This window comes from Hydractinia symbiolongicarpus, chromosome 7 (assembly GCF_029227915.1).
Source record: "Hydractinia symbiolongicarpus strain clone_291-10 chromosome 7, HSymV2.1, whole genome shotgun sequence".
NCBI classification, from domain to species: Eukaryota; Metazoa; Cnidaria; class Hydrozoa; order Anthoathecata; family Hydractiniidae; genus Hydractinia; species Hydractinia symbiolongicarpus.
Genome location: NC_079881.1, coordinates 22,849,354 through 22,871,396, shown reverse-complemented (window position 1 = coordinate 22,871,396; position 22,043 = coordinate 22,849,354).

Below are 22,043 nucleotides of genomic sequence, written 5' to 3'. Positions count from 1 at the left end.
ACCGTTCTAACTCAAACGGACTGACACCGTTAGAAAGTCAATGCAATGTAGTTTTTGAAACTGTCGATATTTCTACAGCGCGCGATAACGAATAGGATTGGTCCCACAGTAAAGAATGACTTATTTATCTAAATTTTTGAATGAAGCGCTACCACAGCGCCCAGTGTAATCGATTAGTTTCGGCAATCACGTCAAATTTAGAAGAATGTTATTTGTTGGAGTCCAGTTGGCTCACTTATAGCATATATAAGGTCACAGTCCAAAATCAGTTCAATTTAGTCCCACAGTCAATTGTTTCACTGTTAAAACAGATGCAACCTAGTAATATGAGAAAAATATCGCTAAATACATGTTGGTACGAATATGTAACACAACCGTTTAAACTCAAACGGACTGACATCGTTAGAAAGTCAATAAATGTAGTTTTTGAAACTGTCGATATTTCTTCAGCGCGCGATAACGGCTAGGATTGGTCCCACAGTAAAAAATGACTTATTAATCTAAATTTTTAAAAGAAATGAAGTGCTACCACAGCGCCCAGTGTTATCGCGGAGTTCCGGCAATCATGTCAAATTGAGAAGAATGTTATTTCTTGGAGTTCAATTTTCTCATTTATCACATTTATTAGGTCACAGTCCAAAGTTAGTTCAATTAAGTCACACAGTCAATCGTTTCATTGTTAAAAGCGATGCAACCTAGTAATATCAAAAAAAATATCGCTAAATACATGTTGGTACGAATATTTGACCCAACCGTTGTAACTCAAACGGACTGACACCATTAAAAAGTCAATCAAATGTAGTTTTTGAAATTCTCGCTATTTCTTCAGCGCGCAATAACGGCTAGGATTGGTCCCACAGTAAAAAATGACTTATTAATGTAAATTTTTAAAAGAAGCGTTACCACAGCGCCCAGTGTAAACGCTGAGTTCCGGCAATCATGTCAAATTAAGAAGAATGTTATTTCTTGGAGTCCAATTGTCTCATTTATCACATTTATCAGGTCACAGTCCAAAGTTAGTTCAACTAAGTCCCACGGTCAATCGTTTCATTGTTAAAAGCGATGCAACCTAGTAATATGAAAAAAAAATATCGCTAAATACATGTTGGTACGAATATGTGACGCAACTGATGTAAATCAAACGGACTGACACCGTTAAAAAGTCAATAAAATTTAGTTTTTGAAACTGTCACTATTTCTACAGCGCGCGATAACGGCTAGCATTGGTCCCACAGTAAAGAATGACATATTAATCTAAGTTTTTAAACGAAGTGCTACCACAGCGCCCAGTGTAATCACGGAGATCCGGCAATCATGTCAAATTGAGAAGAATGTTATTTCTTAGAGTCCAATTGTCTCATTTATCACATTTATCTGGTCACAGTCCAATGTTAGTTCAATTAAGTCCCACAGTCAGTCGTTTCATTGTTAAAAGCGATGCAACCTAGTAATATCAAAACAAGTATCGCTAAATACATGTTGGTACGAATATGTGACCCAACCGTTGTAACTCAAACGCACTGACACCGTTAGAAAATCAATGAAATGTAGTTTATAAAACTGTTGATATTTCCTCAACGCGCGATAAGGGCTAGGTTTGGTCTCACAGTAAAGAATGACTTAATTATCTAAATTTTTAAATGAAGCGATACCACAGCGCCCATGGTAATCGCTGAGTTCCGGCAATCACGTCTAATTAAGAAGAATGTTATTTCTTGGAGTCCAATTGTCTTATTTATTAGATTTATCAGGTCACAGTCCAAGGTTAGTTCTATTAAGTCCCACAGTCATTCGTTTCATTGTTAAAAGCGATGCAACCTAGTAATATCAAAAAAATGTCGCTAAATACATGTTGGTACGAATATGTGACCCAACCGTTCTAACTCAAACGGACTGACACCGTTAGAAAGTCAATGCAATATAGTTTTTGAAACTGTCGATATTTCTACAGCGCGCGATAACACATAGGATTGGTCCCACAGTAAAGAATGACTTATTTATCTAAATTTTTAAATTAAGCGCTACCACAGCGCCCAGTGTAATCGCTTAGTTTCGGCAATCACGTCAAATTTAGAAGAATGTTATTTGTTGGAGTCCAGTTCGCTCACTTATAGCATATATAAGGTCACAGTCCAAAATCAGTTCAATTTAGTCCCACAGTCAATCGTTTCATTGTTAAAAGCGATGCAACCTAGTAATATCAAAAAAATGTCGCTAAATACATGTTGGTACGAATATGTGACCCAACCGTTGTAACTCAAACGGACTGACACCGTTAGAAAGTCAATAAATGTAGTTTTTGAAACTGTCGATATTTCTACAGCGCGCGATAACGGCTAGGATTGGTCCCACAGTAAAAAATGACTTATTAATGTAAATTTTTAAAAGAAGCGCTACCACAGCGCCCAGTGTAAACGCTGAGTTCCGGCAATCATGTCAAATTAAGAAGAATGTTATTTCTTGGAGTCCAATTGTCTCATTTATCACATTTATCAGGTCGCAGTCCAAAGTTAGTTCAATTAAGTCCCACAGTCAATCGTTTCATTGTTAAAAGCGATGCAACCTAGTAATATCAGAAAAATATCGTTAAATACATGTTGGTACGAATATGTGACCCAACCGTTGTAACTCAAACGGAGTGACGCCGTTAGAAAGTCAATGAAATGTAGTTTTTGAAACTGTCTCTATTTCTTCAGCGTGCGTAAACGGATAGGATTGGTCCCACAGTAAAAAAATGACTTTTTTTAGCCTAATTCGTAAATGAAGCGATACCACAGCGCCCATGGTAATCGCTGAGTTCCGGCAATCACGTCAAATTAAGAAGAATTTTATTTCTTGGAGTCCAATTGTCTTATTTATTAGATTTATCAGGTCACAGTCCAAGGTTAGTTCTATTAAGTCCCACAGTCATTTGTTTCATTGTTAAAAGCGATGCAACCTAGTAATATCAAAAAAATGTCGCTAAATACATGTTGGTAAGAATATGTGACCCAACCGTTCTAACTCAAACGGACTGACACCGTTAGAAAGTCAATGCAATGTAGTTTTTGAAACTGTCGATATATCTACAGCGCGCGATAACGCATAGGATTGGTCCCACAGTAAAGAATGACTTATTTATCTAAATTTTTAAATTAAGCGCTACCACAGCGCCCAGTGTAATCGCTTAGTTTCGGCAATCACGTCAAATTTAGAAGAATGTTATTTGTTGGAGTCCAGTTGGCTCACTTATAGCATATATAATGTCACAGTCCAAAATCAGTTCAATTTAGTCCCACAGTCAATCGTTTCATTGTTAAAAGCGATGCAACCTAGTAATATGAAAAAAAAATATCGCTAAATACATGTTGGTACGAATATGTGACGCAACTGATGTAAATCAAACGGACTGACACCGTTAAAAAGTCAATAAAATTTAGTTTTTGAAACTGTCACTATTTCTACAGCGCGCGATAACGGCTAGCATTGGTCCCACAGTAAAGAATGACATATTAATCTAAGTTTTTAAACGAAGTGCTACCACAGCGCCCAGTGTAATCACGGAGATCCGGCAATCATGTCAAATTGAGAAGAATGTTATTTCTTAGAGTCCAATTGTCTCATTTATCACATTTATCTGGTCACAGTCCAATGTTAGTTCAATTAAGTCCCACAGTCAGTCGTTTCATTGTTAAAAGCGATGCAACCTAGTAATATCAAAACAAGTATCGCTAAATACATGTTGGTACGAATATGTGACCCAACCGTTGTAACTCAAACGCACTGACACCGTTAGAAAATCAATGAAATGTAGTTTATAAAACTGTTGATATTTCCTCAACGCGCGATAAGGGCTAGGTTTGGTCTCACAGTAAAGAATGACTTAATTATCTAAATTTTTAAATGAAGCGATACCACAGCGCCCATGGTAATCGCTGAGTTCCGGCAATCACGTCTAATTAAGAAGAATGTTATTTCTTGGAGTCCAATTGTCTTATTTATTAGATTTATCAGGTCACAATCCAAGGTTAGTTCTATTAAGTCCCACATTCATTCGTTTCATTGTTAAAAGCGATGCAACCTAGTAATATCAAAAAAATGTCGCTAAATACATGTTGGTACGAATATGTGACCCAACCGTTCTAACTCAAACGGACTGACACCGTTAGAAAGTCAATGCAATATAGTTTTTGAAACTGTCGATATTTCTACAGCGCGCGATAACGCATAGGATTGGTCCCACAGTAAAGAATGACTTATTTATCTAAATTTTTAAATTAAGCGCTACCACAGCGCCCAGTGTAATCGCTTAGTTTCGGCAATCACGTCAAATTTAGAAGAATGTTATTTGTTGGAGTCAAGTTCGCTCACTTATAGCATATATAAGGTCACAGTCCAAAATCAGTTCAATTTAGTCCCACAGTCAATCGTTTCATTGTTAAAAGCGATGCAACCTAGTAATATCAAAAAAATGTCGCTAAATACATGTTGGTACGAATATGTGACACAACCGTTGTAACTCAAACGGACTGACACCGTTAGAAAGTCAATAAATGTAGTTTTTGAAACTGTCGATATTTCTTCAGTGCGCGATAACGGCTAGGATTGGTCCCACAGTAAAAAATGACTTATTAATGTAAATTTTTAAAAGAAGCGCTACCACAGCGCCCAGTGTAAACGCTGAGTTCCGGCAATCATGTCAAATTAAGAAGAATGTTATTTCTTGGAGTCCAATTGTCTCATTTATCACATTTATCAGGTCGCAGTCCAAAGTTAGTTCAACTAAGTTCCACAGTCAATCGTTTCATTGTTAAAAGCGATGCAACCTAGTAATATCAAAAAAAATATCGCTAATTACATGTTGGTACGAATATTTGACCCAACCGTTGTAACTCAAACGGACTGACACCATTAAAAAGTCAATCAAATGTAGTTTTTGAAACTGTCGCTATTTCTTCAGCGCGCAATAACGGCTAGGATTGGTCCCACAGTAAAAAATGACTTATTAATGTAAATTTTTAAAAGAAGCGCTACCACAGCGCCCAGTGTAAACGCTGAGTTCCGGCAATCATGTCAAATTAAGAAGAATGTTATTTCTTGGAGTCCAATTTTCTCATTTATCACATTTATCAGGTCACAGTTTAAAGTTAGTTCAGTTAAGTCCCACAGTCAATCGTTTCACTGTTAAAAGCGATGCAACCTAGTAATATCAGATAATTATCGCTAAATACATGTTGGTACGAATATGTGACCCAACCGTTGTAACTCAAACGGACTGACATCGTTAGAAAGTCAATAAATGTAGTTTTTGAAACTGTCGATATTTCTTCAGCGCGCGATAACGGCTAGGATTGGTCCCACAGTAAAAAATGACTTATTAATCTAAATTTTTAAAAGAAATGAAGTGCTACCACAGCGCCCAGTGTTATCGCGGAGTTCCGGTAATCATGTCAAATTGAGAAGAATGTTATTTCTTGGGATTCAATTTTCTCATTTATCACATTTATTAGGTCACAGTCCAAAGTTAGTTCAATTAAGTCCCACAGTCAATCGTTTCATTGTTAAAAGCGATGCAACCTAGTAATATCAAAAAAAATATCGCTAAATACATGTTGGTACGAATATTTGACCCAACCGTTGTAACTCAAACGGACTGACACCATTAAAAAGTCAATCAAATGTAGTTTTTGAAACTGTCGCTATTTCTTCAGCGCGCAATAACGGCTAGGATTGGTCCCACAGTAAAAAATGACTTATTAATGTAAATTTTTAAAAGAAGCGTTACCACAGCGCCCAGTGTAAACGCTGAGTTCCGGCAATCATGTCAAATTAAGAAGAATGTTATTTCCTGGAGTCCAATTGTCTCATTTATCACATTTATCAGGTCACAGTCCAAAGTTAGTTCAACTAAGTCCCACGGTCAATCGTTTCATTGTTAAAAGCGATGCAACCTAGTAATATGAAAAAAAATATCGCTAAATACATGTTGGTACGAATATGTGACGCAACTGATGTAACTCAAACGGACTGACACCGTTAGAAAGTCAATAAAATTTAGTTTTTGAAACTGTCGCTATTTCTACAGCGCGCGATAACGGCTAGCATTGGTCATACAGTAAAGAATGACATATTAATCTAAGTTTTTAAATGAAGTGCTACCACAGCGCCCAGTGTAATCACGGAGATCCGGCAATCATGTCAAATTGAGAAGAATGTTATTTCTTAGAGTCCAATTGTCTCATTTATCACATTTATCAGGTCACAGTCCAAAATCAGTTCAATTTAGTCCCACAGTCAATCGTTTCATTGTTAAAAGTGATGCAACCGAGCAATATCAAAAAAAATGTCGCTAAATACATGTTGGTACGAATATGTGACCCAACCGTTGTAACTCAAACGGACTGACACCGTTAGAAAGTCAATAAAATTTAGTTTTTGAAACTGTCGCTATTTCTACAGCGCGGGATAACGGCTAGCATTGGTCCCACAGTAAAGAATGACATATTAATCTAAGTTTTTAAATGAAGTGCTACCACAGCGCCCAGTGTAATCGCTGAAGTCCGGCAATCCCGTGAAATTAAGAAGAATGTTAGTTCTTAGAGTCCAATTGTCTCATTTATCACATTTATCAGGTCACAGTCCAATGTTAGTTCAATTAAGTCCCACAGTCATTCGTTTCATTGTTAAAAGCGATGCAACCTAGTAATATCAAAAAAATGTCGCTAAATACATGTTGGTACGAATATGTGACCCAACCGTTCTAACTCTAACGGACTGACACCGTTAGAAAGTCAATGCAATGTAGTTTTTGAAACTGTCGATATTTCTACAGCGCGTAATAACGCATAGGATTGGTCCCACAGTAAAGAATGACTCATTTATCTAAATTTTTAAATTAAGCGCTACCACAGCGCCCAGTGTAATCGCTTAGTTTCGGCAATCACGTCAAATTTAGAAGAATGTTATTTGTTGAAGTCCAGTTGGCTCACTTATAGCATGTATAAGGTCACAGTCCAAAGTCAGTTCAATTTAGTCCCACAGTCAATCGTTTCATTGTTAAAAGTGATGCAACCGAGTAATATCAAAAAAAATGTCGCTAAATACATGTTGGTACGAATATGTGACCCAACCGTTGTAACTCAAACGGACTGACACCGTTAGAAAGTCAATAAAATTTAGTTTTTGAAACTGTCGCTATTTCTACAGCGCGGGATAACGGCTAGCATTGGTCCCACAGTAAAGAATGACATATTAATCTAAGTTTTTAAATGAAGTGCTACCACAGCGCCCAGTGTAATCACGGAGATCCGGCAATCATGTCAAATTGAGAAGAATGTTATTTCTTATAGTCCAATTGTCTCATTTATCACATTTATCTAGTCACAGTTCAATGTTAGTTCAATTAAGTCCCACAGTCAGTCGTTTCATTGTTAAAAGCGATGCAACCTAGTAATATCAAAACAAGTATCGCTAAATACATGTTGGTACGAATATGTGACCCAACCGTTCTAACTCAAACGGACTGACACCGTTAGAAAGTCAATAAATGTAGTTTTTGAAACTGTCGATATTTCTTCAGTGCGCAATAACGGCTAGGATTGGTCCCACAGTAAAAAATGACTTATTAATCTAAATTTTTAATAGAAATGAAGTGCTACCACAGCGCCCAGTGTTATCGCGGAGTTCCGGCAATCATGTCAAATTGAGAAGAATGTTATTTCTTGGAGTCCAATTTTCTCATTTATCACATTTATTAGGTCACAGTCCAAAGTTAGTTCAATTAAGTCCCACAGTCAATCGTTTCATTGTTAAAAGCGATGCAACCTAGTAATATCAAAAAACATATCGCTAAATACATGTTGGTACGAATATTTGACCCAACCGTTGTAACTCAAACGGACTGACACCATTAAAAAGTCAATCATATGTAGTTTTTGAAACTGTCGCTATTTCTTCAGCGCGCAATAACGGCTAGGATTGGTCCCACAGTAAAGAATGACTTATTTATCTAAATTTTTAAATTAAGCGCTACCACAGCGCCCGGTGTAATCGCTTAGTTTCGGCAATCACGTAAAATTTAGAAGAATGTTATTTGTTGGAGTCCAGTTGGCTCACTTATAGCATATATAAGGTCACAGTCCAAAATCAGTTCAATTTAGTCCCACAGTCAATCGTTTCATTGTTAAAAGCGATGCAACCTAGTAATATCAAAAAAATGTCGCTAAATACATGTTGGTACGAATATGTGACCCAACCGTTGTAACTCAAACGGACTGACACCGTTAGAAAGTCAATAAATGTAGTTTTTGAAACTTTCTCTATTTCTTCAGCGCGAACTAACGGCTAGGATTAGTCCCACAGTAAAGAATGACTTATTTATCTTAATTTTTTTAACAAAGCGCTACTACAGCGACCAGTGTAGTCGCTGAGTTCCAACAGTCATGTCAAATTGAGAAGAATGTTATTTCTTGGAGTTCAATTTTCTCATTTATCACATTTATTAGGTCACAGTCCAAAGTTAGTTCAATTAAATCCCACAGTCAATCGTTTCATTGTTAAAAGCGATGCAACCTAGTAATATCAAAAAAAATATCGCTAAATACATGTTGGTACGAATATTTGACCCAACCGTTGTAACTCAAACGGACTGACACCATTAAAAAGTCAATCAAATGCAGTTTTTGAAATTGTCGCTATTTCTACAGCGCGCGATAACGGCTAGCATTGGTCCCACAGTAAAGAATGACATATTAATCTAAGTTTTTAAATGAAGTGCTACCACAGCGCCCAGTGTAATCACGGAGATCCGGCAATCATGTCAAATTGAGAAGAATGTTATTTCTTAGAGTCCAATTGTCTCATTTATCACATTCATCAGGTCACAGTCCAAAATCAGTTCAATTTAGTCCCACAGTCAATCGTTTCATTGTTAAAAGTGATGCAACCGAGTAATATCAAAAAAAATGTCGCTAAATACATGTTGGTACGAATATGTGACCCAACCGTTGTAACTCAAACGGACTGACACCGTTAGAAAGTCAATAAAATTTAGTTTTTGAAACTGTCGCTATTTCTACAGCGCGGGATAACGGCTAGCATTGGTCCCACAGTAAAGAATGACATATTAATCTAAGTTTTTAAATGAAGTGCTACCACAGCGCCCAGTGTAATCGCTGAAGTCCGGCAATCCCGTGAAATTAAGAAGAATGTTAGTTCTTAGAGTCCAATTGTCTCATTTATCACATTTATCAGGTCACAGTCCAATGTTAGTTCAATTAAGTCCCACAGTCATTCGTTTCATTGTTAAAAGCGATGCAACCTAGTAATATCAAAAAAATGTCGCTAAATACATGTTGGTACGAATATGTGACCCAACCGTTCTAACTCAAACGGACTGACACCGTTAGAAAGTCAATGCAATGTAGCTTTAAAAACTGTTGATATTTCTACAGCGCGCGATAACGCATAGGATTGGTCCCACAGTAAAGAATGACTTATTTATCTAAATTTTTAAATTAAGCGCTACCACAGCGCCCAGTGTAATCGCTTAGTTTCGGCAATCACGTCAAATTTAGAAGAATGTTATTTGTTGAAGTCCAGTTGGCTCACTTATAGCATGTATAAGGTCACAGTCCAAAATCAGTTCAATTTAGTCCCACAGTCAATCGTTTCATTGTTAAAAGTGATGCAACCGAGTATTATCAAAAAAAATGTCGCTAAATACATGTTGGTACGAATATGTGACCCAACCGTTTTAACTCAAACGGACTGACACCGTTAGAAAGTCAATAAAATTTAGTTTTTGAAACTGTCGCTATTTCTACAGCGCGGGATAACGGCTAGCATTGGTCCCACAGTAAAGAATGACATATTAATCTAAGTTTTTAAATGAAGTGCTACCACAGCGCCCAGTGTAATCACGGAGATCCGGCAATCATGTCAAATTGAGAAGAATGTTATTTCTTAGAGTCCAATTGTCTCATTTATCACATTTATCTAGTCACAGTTCAATGTTAGTTCAATTAAGTCCCACAGTCAGTCGTTTCATTGTTAAAAGCGATGCAACCTAGTAATATCAAAACAAGTATCGCTAAATACATGTTGGCACAAATATGTGACCCAACCGTTTTAACTCAAACGGACTGACACCGTTAGAAAGTCAATGCAATATAGTTTTTGAAACTGTCGATATTTCTACAGCGCGCGATAACGTATAGGATTGGTCCCACAGTAAAGAATGACTTATTTATCTAAATTTTTAAATTAAGAGCTACCACAGCGCCCAGTGTAATCGCTTAGTTTTGGCAATCACGTCAAATTTAGAAGAATGTTATTTGTTGGAGTCCAGTTGGCTCACTTATAGCATATATAAGGTCACAGTCCAAAATCAGTTCAAATTAGTCCCACAGTCAATCGTTTTATTGTTAAAAGCGATGCAACCTAGTAATATCAAAAAAATGTCGCTAAATACATGTTGGTACGAATATGTGACCCAACCGTTGTAACTCAAACGGACTGACACCGTTAGAAAGTCAATAAATGTAGTTTTTGAAACTGTCGATATTTCTTCTGTGCGCGATAACGGCTAGGATTGGTCCCACAGTAAAAAATTACTTATTAATCTCAATTTTTAATAGAAATGAAGTGCTACCACAGCGCCCAGTGTTATCGCGGAGTTCCGGCAATCATGTCAAATCGAGAAGAATGTTATTTCTTAGAGTCCAATTTTCTCATTTATTACATTTATTAGGTCACAGTCCAAAGTTAGTTCAATTAAGTCCCACAGTCAATCGTTTTATTGTTAAAAGCGATGCAACCTAGTAATATCAAAAAACATATCGCTAAATACATGTTGGTACGAATATTTGACCCAACCGTTGTAACTCAAACGGACTGACACCATTAAAAAGTCAATCAAATGTAGTTTTTGAAACTGTCGCTATTTCTTCAGCGCGCAATAACGGCTAGGATTGGTCCCACAGTAAAAAATGACTTATTAATGTAAATTTTTAAAAGAAGCGCTACCACAGCGCCCAGTGTAAACGCTGAGTTCCGGCAATCACGTCTAATTAAGAAGAATGTTATTTCTTGGAGTCCAATTGTCTTATTTATTAGATTTATCAGGTCACAGTCCAAGGTTAGTTCTATTAAGTCCCACATTCATTCGTTTCATTGTTAAAAGCGATGCAACCTAGTAATATCAAAAAAATGTCGCTAAATACATGTTGGTACGAATATGTGACCCAACCGTTCTAACTCAAACGGACTGACACCGTTAGAAAGTCAATGCAATAAAGTTTTTGAAACTGTCGATATTTCTACAGCGCACGATAACGCATAGGATTGGTCCCACAGTAAAGAATGACTTATTTATCTAAATTTTTAAATTAAGTGCTACCACAGCGCCCAGTGTAATCGCTTAGTTTCGGCAATCACGTCAAATTTAGAAGAATGTTATTTGTTGGAGTCCAGTTGGCTCACTTATAGCATATATAAGGTCACAGTCCAAAATCAGTTCAATTTAGTCCCACAGTCAATCGTTTCATTGTTAAAAGCGATGCAACCTAGTAATATCAAAAAAATGTCGCTAAATACATGTTGGTACGAATATGTGACCCAACCGTTGTAACTCAAACGGACTGACACCGTTAGAAAGTCAATAATAGTAGTTTTTGAAACTGTCGATATTTCTTCAGTGCGCGATAACGGCTAGGATTGGTCCCACAGTAAAAAATGACTTATTAATCTAAATTTTTAATAGAAATGAAGTGCTACCACAGCGCCCGGTGTTATCGCGGAGTTCCGGCAATCATGTCAAATTGAGAAGAATGTTATTTCTTGGAGTCCAATTTTCTCATTTATCACATTTATTAGGTCACAGTCCAAAGTTAGTTCAATTAAGTCCCACAGTCAATCGTTTCATTGTTAAAAGCGATGCAACCTAGTAATATCAAAAAACATATCGCTAAATACATGTTGGTACGAATATTTGACCCAACCGTTGTAACTCAAACGGACTGACACCATTAAAAAGTCAATCAAATGTAGTTTTTGAAACTGTCGCTATTTCTTCAGCGCGCAATAACGGCTAGGATTGGTCCCACAGTAAAAAATGACTTATTAATGTAAATTTTTAAATTAAGAGCTACCACAGCGCCCAGTGTAATCGCTTAGTTTTGGCAATCACGTCAAATTTAGAAGAATGTTATTTGTTGGAGTCCAGTTGGCTCACTTATAGCATATATAAGGTCACAGTCCAAAATCAGTTCAAATTAGTCCCACAGTCAATCGTTTTATTGTTAAAAGCGATGCAACCTAGTAATATCAAAAAAATGTCGCTAAATACATGTTGGTACGAATATGTGACCCAACCGTTGTAACTCAAACGGACTGACACCGTTAGAAAGTCAATAAATGTAGTTTTTGAAACTGTCGATATTTCTTCTGTGCGCGATAACGGCTAGGATTGGTCCCACAGTAAAAAATGACTTATTAATCTAAATTTTTAATAGAAATGAAGTGCTACCACAGCGCCCAGTGTTATCGCGGAGTTCCGGCAATCATGTCAAATCGAAAAGAATGTTATTTCTTGGAGTCCAATTTTCTCATTTATTACATTTATTAGGTCACAGTCCAAAGTTAGTTCAATTAAGTCCCACAGTCAATCGTTTTATTGTTAAAAGCGATGCAACCTAGTAATATCAAAAAACATATCGCTAAATACATGTTGGTACGAATATTTGACCCAACCGTTGTAACTCAAACGGACTGACACCATTAAAAAGTCAATCAAATGTAGTTTTTGAAACTGTCGCTATTTCTTCAGCGCGCAATAACGGCTAGGATTGGTCCCACAGTAAAAAATGACTTATTAATGTAAATTTTTAAAAGAAGCGCTACCACAGCGCCCAGTGTAAACGCTGAGTTCCGGCAATCACGTCTAATTAAGAAGAATGTTATTTCTTGGAGTCCAATTGTCTTATTTATTAGATTTATCAGGTCACAGTCCAAGGTTAGTTCTATTAAGTCCCACATTCATTCGTTTCATTGTTAAAAGCGATGCAACCTAGTAATATCAAAAAAATGTCGCTAAATACATGTTGGTACGAATATGTGACCCAACCGTTCTAACTCAAACGGACTGACACCGTTAGAAAGTCAATGCAATAAAGTTTTTGAAACTGTCGATATTTCTACAGCGCACGATAACGCATAGGATTGGTCCCACAGTAAAGAATGACTTATTTATCTAAATTTTTAAATTAAGTGCTACCACAGCGCCCAGTGTAATCGCTTAGTTTCGGCAATCACGTCAAATTTAGAAGAATGTTATTTGTTGGAGTCCAGTTGGCTCACTTATAGCATATATAAGGTCACAGTCCAAAATCAGTTCAATTTAGTCCCACAGTCAATCGTTTCATTGTTAAAAGCAATGCAACCTAGTAATATCAAAAAAATGTCGCTAAATACATGTTGGTACGAATATGTGACCCAACCGTTGTAACTCAAACGGACTGACACCGTTAGAAAGTCAATAATAGTAGTTTTTGAAACTGTCGATATTTCTTCAGTGCGCGATAACGGCTAGGATTGGTCCCACAGTAAAAAATGACTTATTAATCTAAATTTTTAATAGAAATGAAGTGCTACCACAGCGCCCAGTGTAATCGCTGAGTTCCGGCAATCACGTCTAATTAAGAAGAATGTTATTTCTTGGAGTCCAATTGTCTTATTTATTAGATTTATCAGGTCACAGTCCAAGGTTAGTTCTATTAAGTCCCACATTCATTCGTTTCATTGTTAAAAGCGATGCAACCTAGTAATATCAAAAAAATGTCGCTAAATACATGTTGGTACGAATATGTGACCCAACCGTTCTAACTCAAACGGACTGACACCGTTAGAAAGTCAATGCAATAAAGTTTTTGAAACTGTCGATATTTCTACAGCGCACGATAACGCATAGGATTGGTCCCACAGTAAAGAATGACTTATTTATCTAAATTTTTAAATTAAGTGCTACCACAGCGCCCAGTGTAATCGCTTAGTTTCGGCAATCACGTCAAATTTAGAAGAATGTTATTTGTTGGAGTCCAGTTGGCTCACTTATAGCATATATAAGGTCACAGTCCAAAATCAGTTCAATTTAGTCCCACAGTCAATCGTTTCATTGTTAAAAGCGATGCAACCTAGTAATATCAAAAAAATGTCGCTAAATACATGTTGGTACGAATATGTGACCCAACCGTTGTAACTCAAACGGACTGACACCGTTAGAAAGTCAATAATAGTAGTTTTTGAAACTGTCGATATTTCTTCAGTGCGCGATAACGGCTAGGATTGGTCCCACAGTAAAAAATGACTTATTAATCTAAATTTTTAATAGAAATGAAGTGCTACCACAGCGCCCGGTGTTATCGCGGAGTTCCGGCAATCATGTCAAATTGAGAAGAATGTTATTTCTTGGAGTCCAATTTTCTCATTTATCACATTTATTAGGTCACAGTCCAAAGTTAGTTCAATTAAGTCCCACAGTCAATCGTTTCATTGTTAAAAGCGATGCAACCTAGTAATATCAAAAAACATATCGCTAAATACATGTTGGTACGAATATTTGACCCAACCGTTGTAACTCAAACGGACTGACACCATTAAAAAGTCAATCAAATGTAGTTTTTGAAACTGTCGCTATTTCTTCAGCGCGCAATAACGGCTAGGATTGGTCCCACAGTAAAAAATGACTTATTAATGTAAATTTTTAAATTAAGAGCTACCACAGCGCCCAGTGTAATCGCTTAGTTTTGGCAATCACGTCAAATTTAGAAGAATGTTATTTGTTGGAGTCCAGTTGGCTCACTTATAGCATATATAAGGTCACAGTCCAAAATCAGTTCAAATTAGTCCCACAGTCAATCGTTTTATTGTTAAAAGCGATGCAACCTAGTAATATCAAAAAAATGTCGCTAAATACATGTTGGTACGAATATGTGACCCAACCGTTGTAACTCAAACGGACTGACACCGTTAGAAAGTCAATAAATGTAGTTTTTGAAACTGTCGATATTTCTTCTGTGCGCGATAACGGCTAGGATTGGTCCCACAGTAAAAAATGACTTATTAATCTAAATTTTTAATAGAAATGAAGTGCTACCACAGCGCCCAGTGTTATCGCGGAGTTCCGGCAATCATGTCAAATCGAAAAGAATGTTATTTCTTGGAGTCCAATTTTCTCATTTATTACATTTATTAGGTCACAGTCCAAAGTTAGTTCAATTAAGTCCCACAGTCAATCGTTTTATTGTTAAAAGCGATGCAACCTAGTAATATCAAAAAACATATCGCTAAATACATGTTGGTACGAATATTTGACCCAACCGTTGTAACTCAAACGGACTGACACCATTAAAAAGTCAATCAAATGTAGTTTTTGAAACTGTCGCTATTTCTTCAGCGCGCAATAACGGCTAGGATTGGTCCCACAGTAAAAAATGACTTATTAATGTAAATTTTTAAAAGAAGCGCTACCACAGCGCCCAGTGTAAACGCTGAGTTCCGGCAATCACGTCTAATTAAGAAGAATGTTATTTCTTGGAGTCCAATTGTCTTATTTATTAGATTTATCAGGTCACAGTCCAAGGTTAGTTCTATTAAGTCCCACATTCATTCGTTTCATTGTTAAAAGCGATGCAACCTAGTAATATCAAAAAAATGTCGCTAAATACATGTTGGTACGAATATGTGACCCAACCGTTCTAACTCAAACGGACTGACACCGTTAGAAAGTCAATGCAATAAAGTTTTTGAAACTGTCGATATTTCTACAGCGCACGATAACGCATAGGATTGGTCCCACAGTAAAGAATGACTTATTTATCTAAATTTTTAAATTAAGTGCTACCACAGCGCCCAGTGTAATCGCTTAGTTTCGGCAATCACGTCAAATTTAGAAGAATGTTATTTGTTGGAGTCCAGTTGGCTCACTTATAGCATATATAAGGTCACAGTCCAAAATCAGTTCAATTTAGTCCCACAGTCAATCGTTTCATTGTTAAAAGCGATGCAACCTAGTAATATCAAAAAAATGTCGCTAAATACATGTTGGTACGAATATGTGACCCAACCGTTGTAACTCAAACGGACTGACACCGTTAGATAGTCAATAATAGTAGTTTTTGAAACTGTCGATATTTCTTCAGTGCGCGATAACGGCTAGGATTGGTCCCACAGTAAAAAATGACTTATTAATCTAAATTTTTAATAGAAATGAAGTGCTACCACAGCGCCCAGTTTTATCGCGGAGTTCCGGCAATCATGTCAAATTGAGAAGAATGTTATTTCTTGGAGTCCAATTTTCTCATTTATCACATTTATTAGGTCACAGTCCAAAGTTAGTTCAATTAAGTCCCACAGTCAATCGTTTCATTGTTAAAAGCGATGCAACCTAGTAATATCAAAAAACATATCGCTAAATACATGTTGGTACGAATATTTGACCCAACCGTTGTAACTCAAACGGACTGCCACCATTAAAAAGTCAATCAAATGTAGTTTTTGAAACTGTCGCTATTTCTTCAGCGCGCAATAACGGCTAGGATTGGTCCCACAGTAAAAAATGACTTATTAATCTAAATTTTTAATAGAAATGAAGTGCTACCACAGCGCCCAGTGTTATCGCGGAGTTCCGGCAATCATGTCAAATTGAGAAGAATGTTATTTCTTGGAGTCCAATTTTCTCATTTATCACATTTATTAGGTCACAGTCCAAAGTTAGTTCAATTAAGTCCCACTGTCAATCGTTTCATTGTTAAAAGCGATGCAACCTAGTAATATCAAAAAAAATATCGCTAAATACATGTTGGTACGAATATTTGACCCAACCGTTGTAACTCAAACGGACTGACACCATTAAAAAGTCAATCAAATGTAGTTTTTGAAACTGTCGCTATTTCTTCAGCGCGCAATAACGGCTAGGATTGGTCCCACAGTAAAAAATGACTTATTAATGTAAATTTTTAAAAGAAGCGCTACCACAGCGCCCAGTGTAAACGCTGAGTTCCGGCAATCATGTCAAATTAAGAAGAATGTTATTTCTTGGAGTCCAATTGTCTCATTTATCACATTTATCAGGTCGCAGTCCAAAGTTAGTTCAATTAAGTCCCACAGTCAACCGTTTCATTGTTAAAAGCGATGCAACCTAGTAATATCAGAAAAATATCGCTAAATACATGTTGGTACGAATATGTGACCCAACCGTTGTAACTCAAACGGAGTGACGCCGTTAGAAAGTCAATGAAATGTAGTTTTTGAAACTGTATCTATTTCTTCAGCGTGCGTAAACGGATAGGATTGGTCCCACAGTAAAAAAATGACTTTTTTTAGCCTAATTCTTAAATGAAGCGATACCACAGCGCCCATGGTAATCGCTGAGTTCCGGCAATCACGTCAAATTAAGAAGAATGTTATTTCTTGGAGTCCAATTGTCTTATTTATTAGATTTATCAGGTCACAGTCCAAGGTTAGTTCTAATAAGTCCCACAGTCATTCGTTTCATTGTTAAAAGCGATGCAACCTAGTAATATCAAAAAAATGTCGCTAAATACATGTTGGTAAGAATATGTGACCCAACCGTTCTAACTCAAACGGACTGACACCGTTAGAAAGTCAATGCAATGTAGTTTTTGAAACTGTCTATATTTCTACAGCGCGCGATAACGCATAGGATTGGTCCCACAGTAAAGAATGACTTATTTATCCAAATTTTTAAATTAAGCGCTACCACAGCGCCCAGTGTAATCGCTTAGTTTCGGCAATCACGTCAAATTTAGAAGAATGTTATTTGTTGGAGTCCAGTTGGCTCACTTATAGCATATATAAGGTCACAGTCCAAAATCAGTTTAATTTAGTCCCACAATCAATCGTTTCATTGTTAAAAGCGATGCAACCTAGTAATATCAAAAAAATGTCGCTAAATATATGTTGGTACGAATATGTGACCCAACCGTTGTAACTCAAACGGACTGACACCGTTAGAAAGTCAATAAATGTAGTTTTTGAAACTGTCGATATTTCTTCAGTGCGCGATAACGGCTAGGATTGGTCCCACAGTAAAAAATGACTTATTAATCTAAATTTTTAATAGAAATGAAGTGCTACCACAGCGCCCAGTGTTATCGCGGAGTTCCGGCAATCATGTCAAATTGAGAAGAATGTTATTTCTTGGAGTACAATTTTCTCATTTATCACATTTATTAGGTCACAGTCCAAAGTTAGTTCAATTAAGTCCCACAGTCAATCGTTTCATTGTTAAAAGCGATGCAACCTAGTAATATCAAAAAAAATATCGCTAAATACATGTTGGTACGAATATTTGACCCAACCGTTGTAACTAAAACGGACTGACACCATTAAAAAGTCAATCAAATGTAGTTTTTGAAACTGTCGCTATTTCTTCAGCGCGCAATAACGGCTAGGATTGGTCCCACAGTAAAAAATGACTTATTAATGTAAATTTTTAAAAGAAGCGCTACCACAGCGCCCAGTGTAAACACTGAGTTCCGGCAATCATGTCAAATTAAGAAGAATGTTATTTCTTGGAGTCCAATTGTCTCATTTATCACATTTATCAGGTCGCAGTCCAAAGTTAGTTCAATTAAGTCCCACAGTCAATCGTTTCATTGTTAAAAGCGATGCAACCTAGTAATATCAGAAAAATATCGCTAAATACATGTTGGTACGAATATGTGACCCAACCGTTGTAACTCAAACGGAGTGACGCCGTTAGAAAGTCAATGAAATGTAGTTTTTGAAACTGTCTCTATTTCTTCAGCGTGCGTTAACGGATAGGATTGGTCCTGCAGTAAAAAAATGACTTTTTTAGCCTAATTCTTAAATGAAGCGCTACCACAGCGCCCAGTGTAATCGCTGAAGTCCGGCAATCCCGTCAAATTAAGAAGAATGTTAGTTCTTAGAGTCCAATTGTCTCATTTATCACATTTATCAGGTCACAGTCCAATGTTAGTTCAATTAAGTCCCACAGTCATTCGTTTCATTGTTAAAAGCGATGCAACCTAGTAATATGAAAAAAAATATCGCTAAATACATGTTGGTACAAATATGTGACGCAACTGTTGTAACTCAAACGGACTGACACCGTTAGAAAGTCAATAAAATTTAGTTTTTGAAACTGTCGCTATTTCTACAGCGCGCGGCAACGGCTAGCATTGGTCCCACAGTAAAGAATGACATATTAATCTAAGTTTTTAAATGAAGTGCTACCACAGCGCCCAGTGTAATCACGGAGATCCGGCAATCATGTCAAATTGAGAAGAATGTTATTTCTTAGAGTCCAATTGTCTCATTTATCACATTTATCTGGTCACAGTCCAATGTTAGTTCAATTAAGTCCCACAGTCAATCGTTTCATTGTTAAAAGCGATGTAACCTAGTAATATCAAAACAAGTATCGCTAAATACATGTTGGTACGAATATGTGACCCAACCGTTGTAACTCAAACGGACTGACACCGTTAGAAAATCAATGAAATGTAGTTTACAAAACTGTTGATATTTCTTCAACGCGTGATAAGGGCTAGGATTGGTCTCACAGTAAAGAATGACTTAATTATCTAAATTTTTAAATGAAGCGATACCACAGCGCCCATGGTAATCTCTGAGTTCCGGCAATCATATCAAATTAAGAAGAATGTTATTTCTTGGAGTCCAATTGTCTCATTTATCACATTTATCAGGTCGCAGTCCAAAGTTAGTTCAATTAAATCCCACGGTCAATCGTTTTATTGTTAAAAGCGATGCAACCTAGTAATATGAAAAAAAATATCGCTAAATACATGTTGGTACAAATATGTGACGCAACTGTTGTAACTCAAACGGACTGACACCGTTAGAAAGTCAATAAAATTTAGTTTTTGAAACTGTCGCTATTTCTACAGCGCGCGATAACGGCTAGCATTGGTCCCACAGTAAAGAATGACATATTAATCTAAGTTTTTAAATGAAGTGCTACCACAGCGCCCAGTGTAATCACGGAGATCTGGCAAACATGTCAAATTGAGAAGAATGTTATTTCTTAGAGTCCAATTGTCTCATTTATCACATTTATCTGGTCACAGTTCAATGTTAGTTCAATTAAGTCCCACAGTCAATCGTTTCATTGTTAAAGGCGATGCAACCTAGTAATATCAAAACAAGTATCGCTAAATACATGTTGGTACGAATATGTGACCCAACTGTTGTAACTCAAACGGACTGACACCGTTAGAAAATCAATGAAATGTAGTTTATAAAACTGTTGATATTTCTTCAACGCGCGATAAGGGCTAGGATTGGTCTCACAGTAAAGAATGACTTAATTATCTAAATTTTTAAATGAAGCGATACCACAGCGCCTATGGTAATCGCTGAGTTCCGGCAATCATGTCAAATTAAGAAGAATGTTATTTCTTGGAGTCCAATTGTCTCATTTATCACATTTATCAGGTCGCAGTCCAAAGTTAGTTCAATTAAGTCCCACAGTCATTCGTTTCATTGTTAAAAGTGATGCAACCTAGTAATATCAAAAAAATGTCGCTTAATACATGTTGGTACGAATATGTGACCCAACCGTTTTAACTCAAACGGACTGACACCGTTAGAAAGTCAAAGAAATGTAGTTTTTGAAACTGCCGATATTTCTTCAGTGCACGATAACGACTAGGATATTTCCCACAGTAAAAATTACTTATTTATTTAAATTTTTGAATGAAGCGCTACACCAGCGTCCAGTGTAATCGCTGTGTTCCGGCAATCACGTCAAATTAAGAAGAATGTTATTTCTTGCAGTCCAATTGTCTCATTTATCACATTTATCAGGTCGCAGTCCAAAGTTAGTTCAATTAAGTCCCACAGTCAATCGTTTCATTGTTAAAAGCGATGCAACCTAGTAATATCAGAAAAATATCGCTAAATACATGTTGGTACGAATATGTGACCCAACCCTTGTAACTCAAACGGAGTGACGCCGTTAGAAAGTCAATGAAATGTAGTTTTTGAAACTGTCTCTATTTCTTCAGCGTGCGTTAAGGGATAGGATTGGTCCTGCAGTAAAAAAATGACTTTTTTAGCCTAATTCTTAAATGAAGCGCTACCACAGCGCCCAGTGTAATCGCTGAAGTCCGGCAATCCCGTCAAATTAAGAAGAATGTTAGTTCTTAGAGTCCAATTGTCTTATTTATCACATTTATCAGGTCACAGTCCAATGTTAGTTCAATTAAGTCCCACAGTCATTCGTTTCATTGTTAAAAGCGATGCAACCTAGTAATATGAAAAAAAATATCGCTAAATACATGTTGGTACAAATATGTGACGCAACTGTTGTAACTCAAACGGACTGACACCGTTAGAAAGTCAATAAAATGTAGTTTTGAAACTGTCGCTATTTCTACAGCGCGCGACAACGGCTAGCATTGGTCCCACAGTAAAGAATGACATATTAATCTAAGTTTTTAAATGAAGTGCTACCACAGCGCCCAGTGTAATCACGGAGATCCGGCAATCATGTCAAATTGAGAAGAATGTTATTTCTTAGAGTCCAATTGTCTCATTTATCACATTTATCTGGTCACAGTCCAATGTTAGTTCAATTAAGTCCCACAGTCAATCGTTTCATTGTTAAAAGCGATGCAACCTAGTAATATCAAAACAAGTATCGCTAAATACATGTTGGTACGAATATGTGACCCAACCGTTGTAACTCAAACGGACTGACACCGTTAGAAAATCAATGAAATGTAGTTTATAAAACTGTTGATATTTCTTCAACGCGCGATAAGGGCTAGGATTGGTCTCACAGTAAAGAATGACTTAATTATCTAAATTTTTAAATGAAGCGATACCACAGCGCCCATGGTAATCTCTGAGTTCCGGCAATCATGTCAAATTAAGAAGAATGTTATTTCTTGGAGTCCAATTGTCTCATTTATCACATTTATCAGGTCGCAGTCCAAAGTTAGTTCAATTAAATCCCACGGTCAATCGTTTTATTGTTAAAAGCGATGCAACCTAGTAAT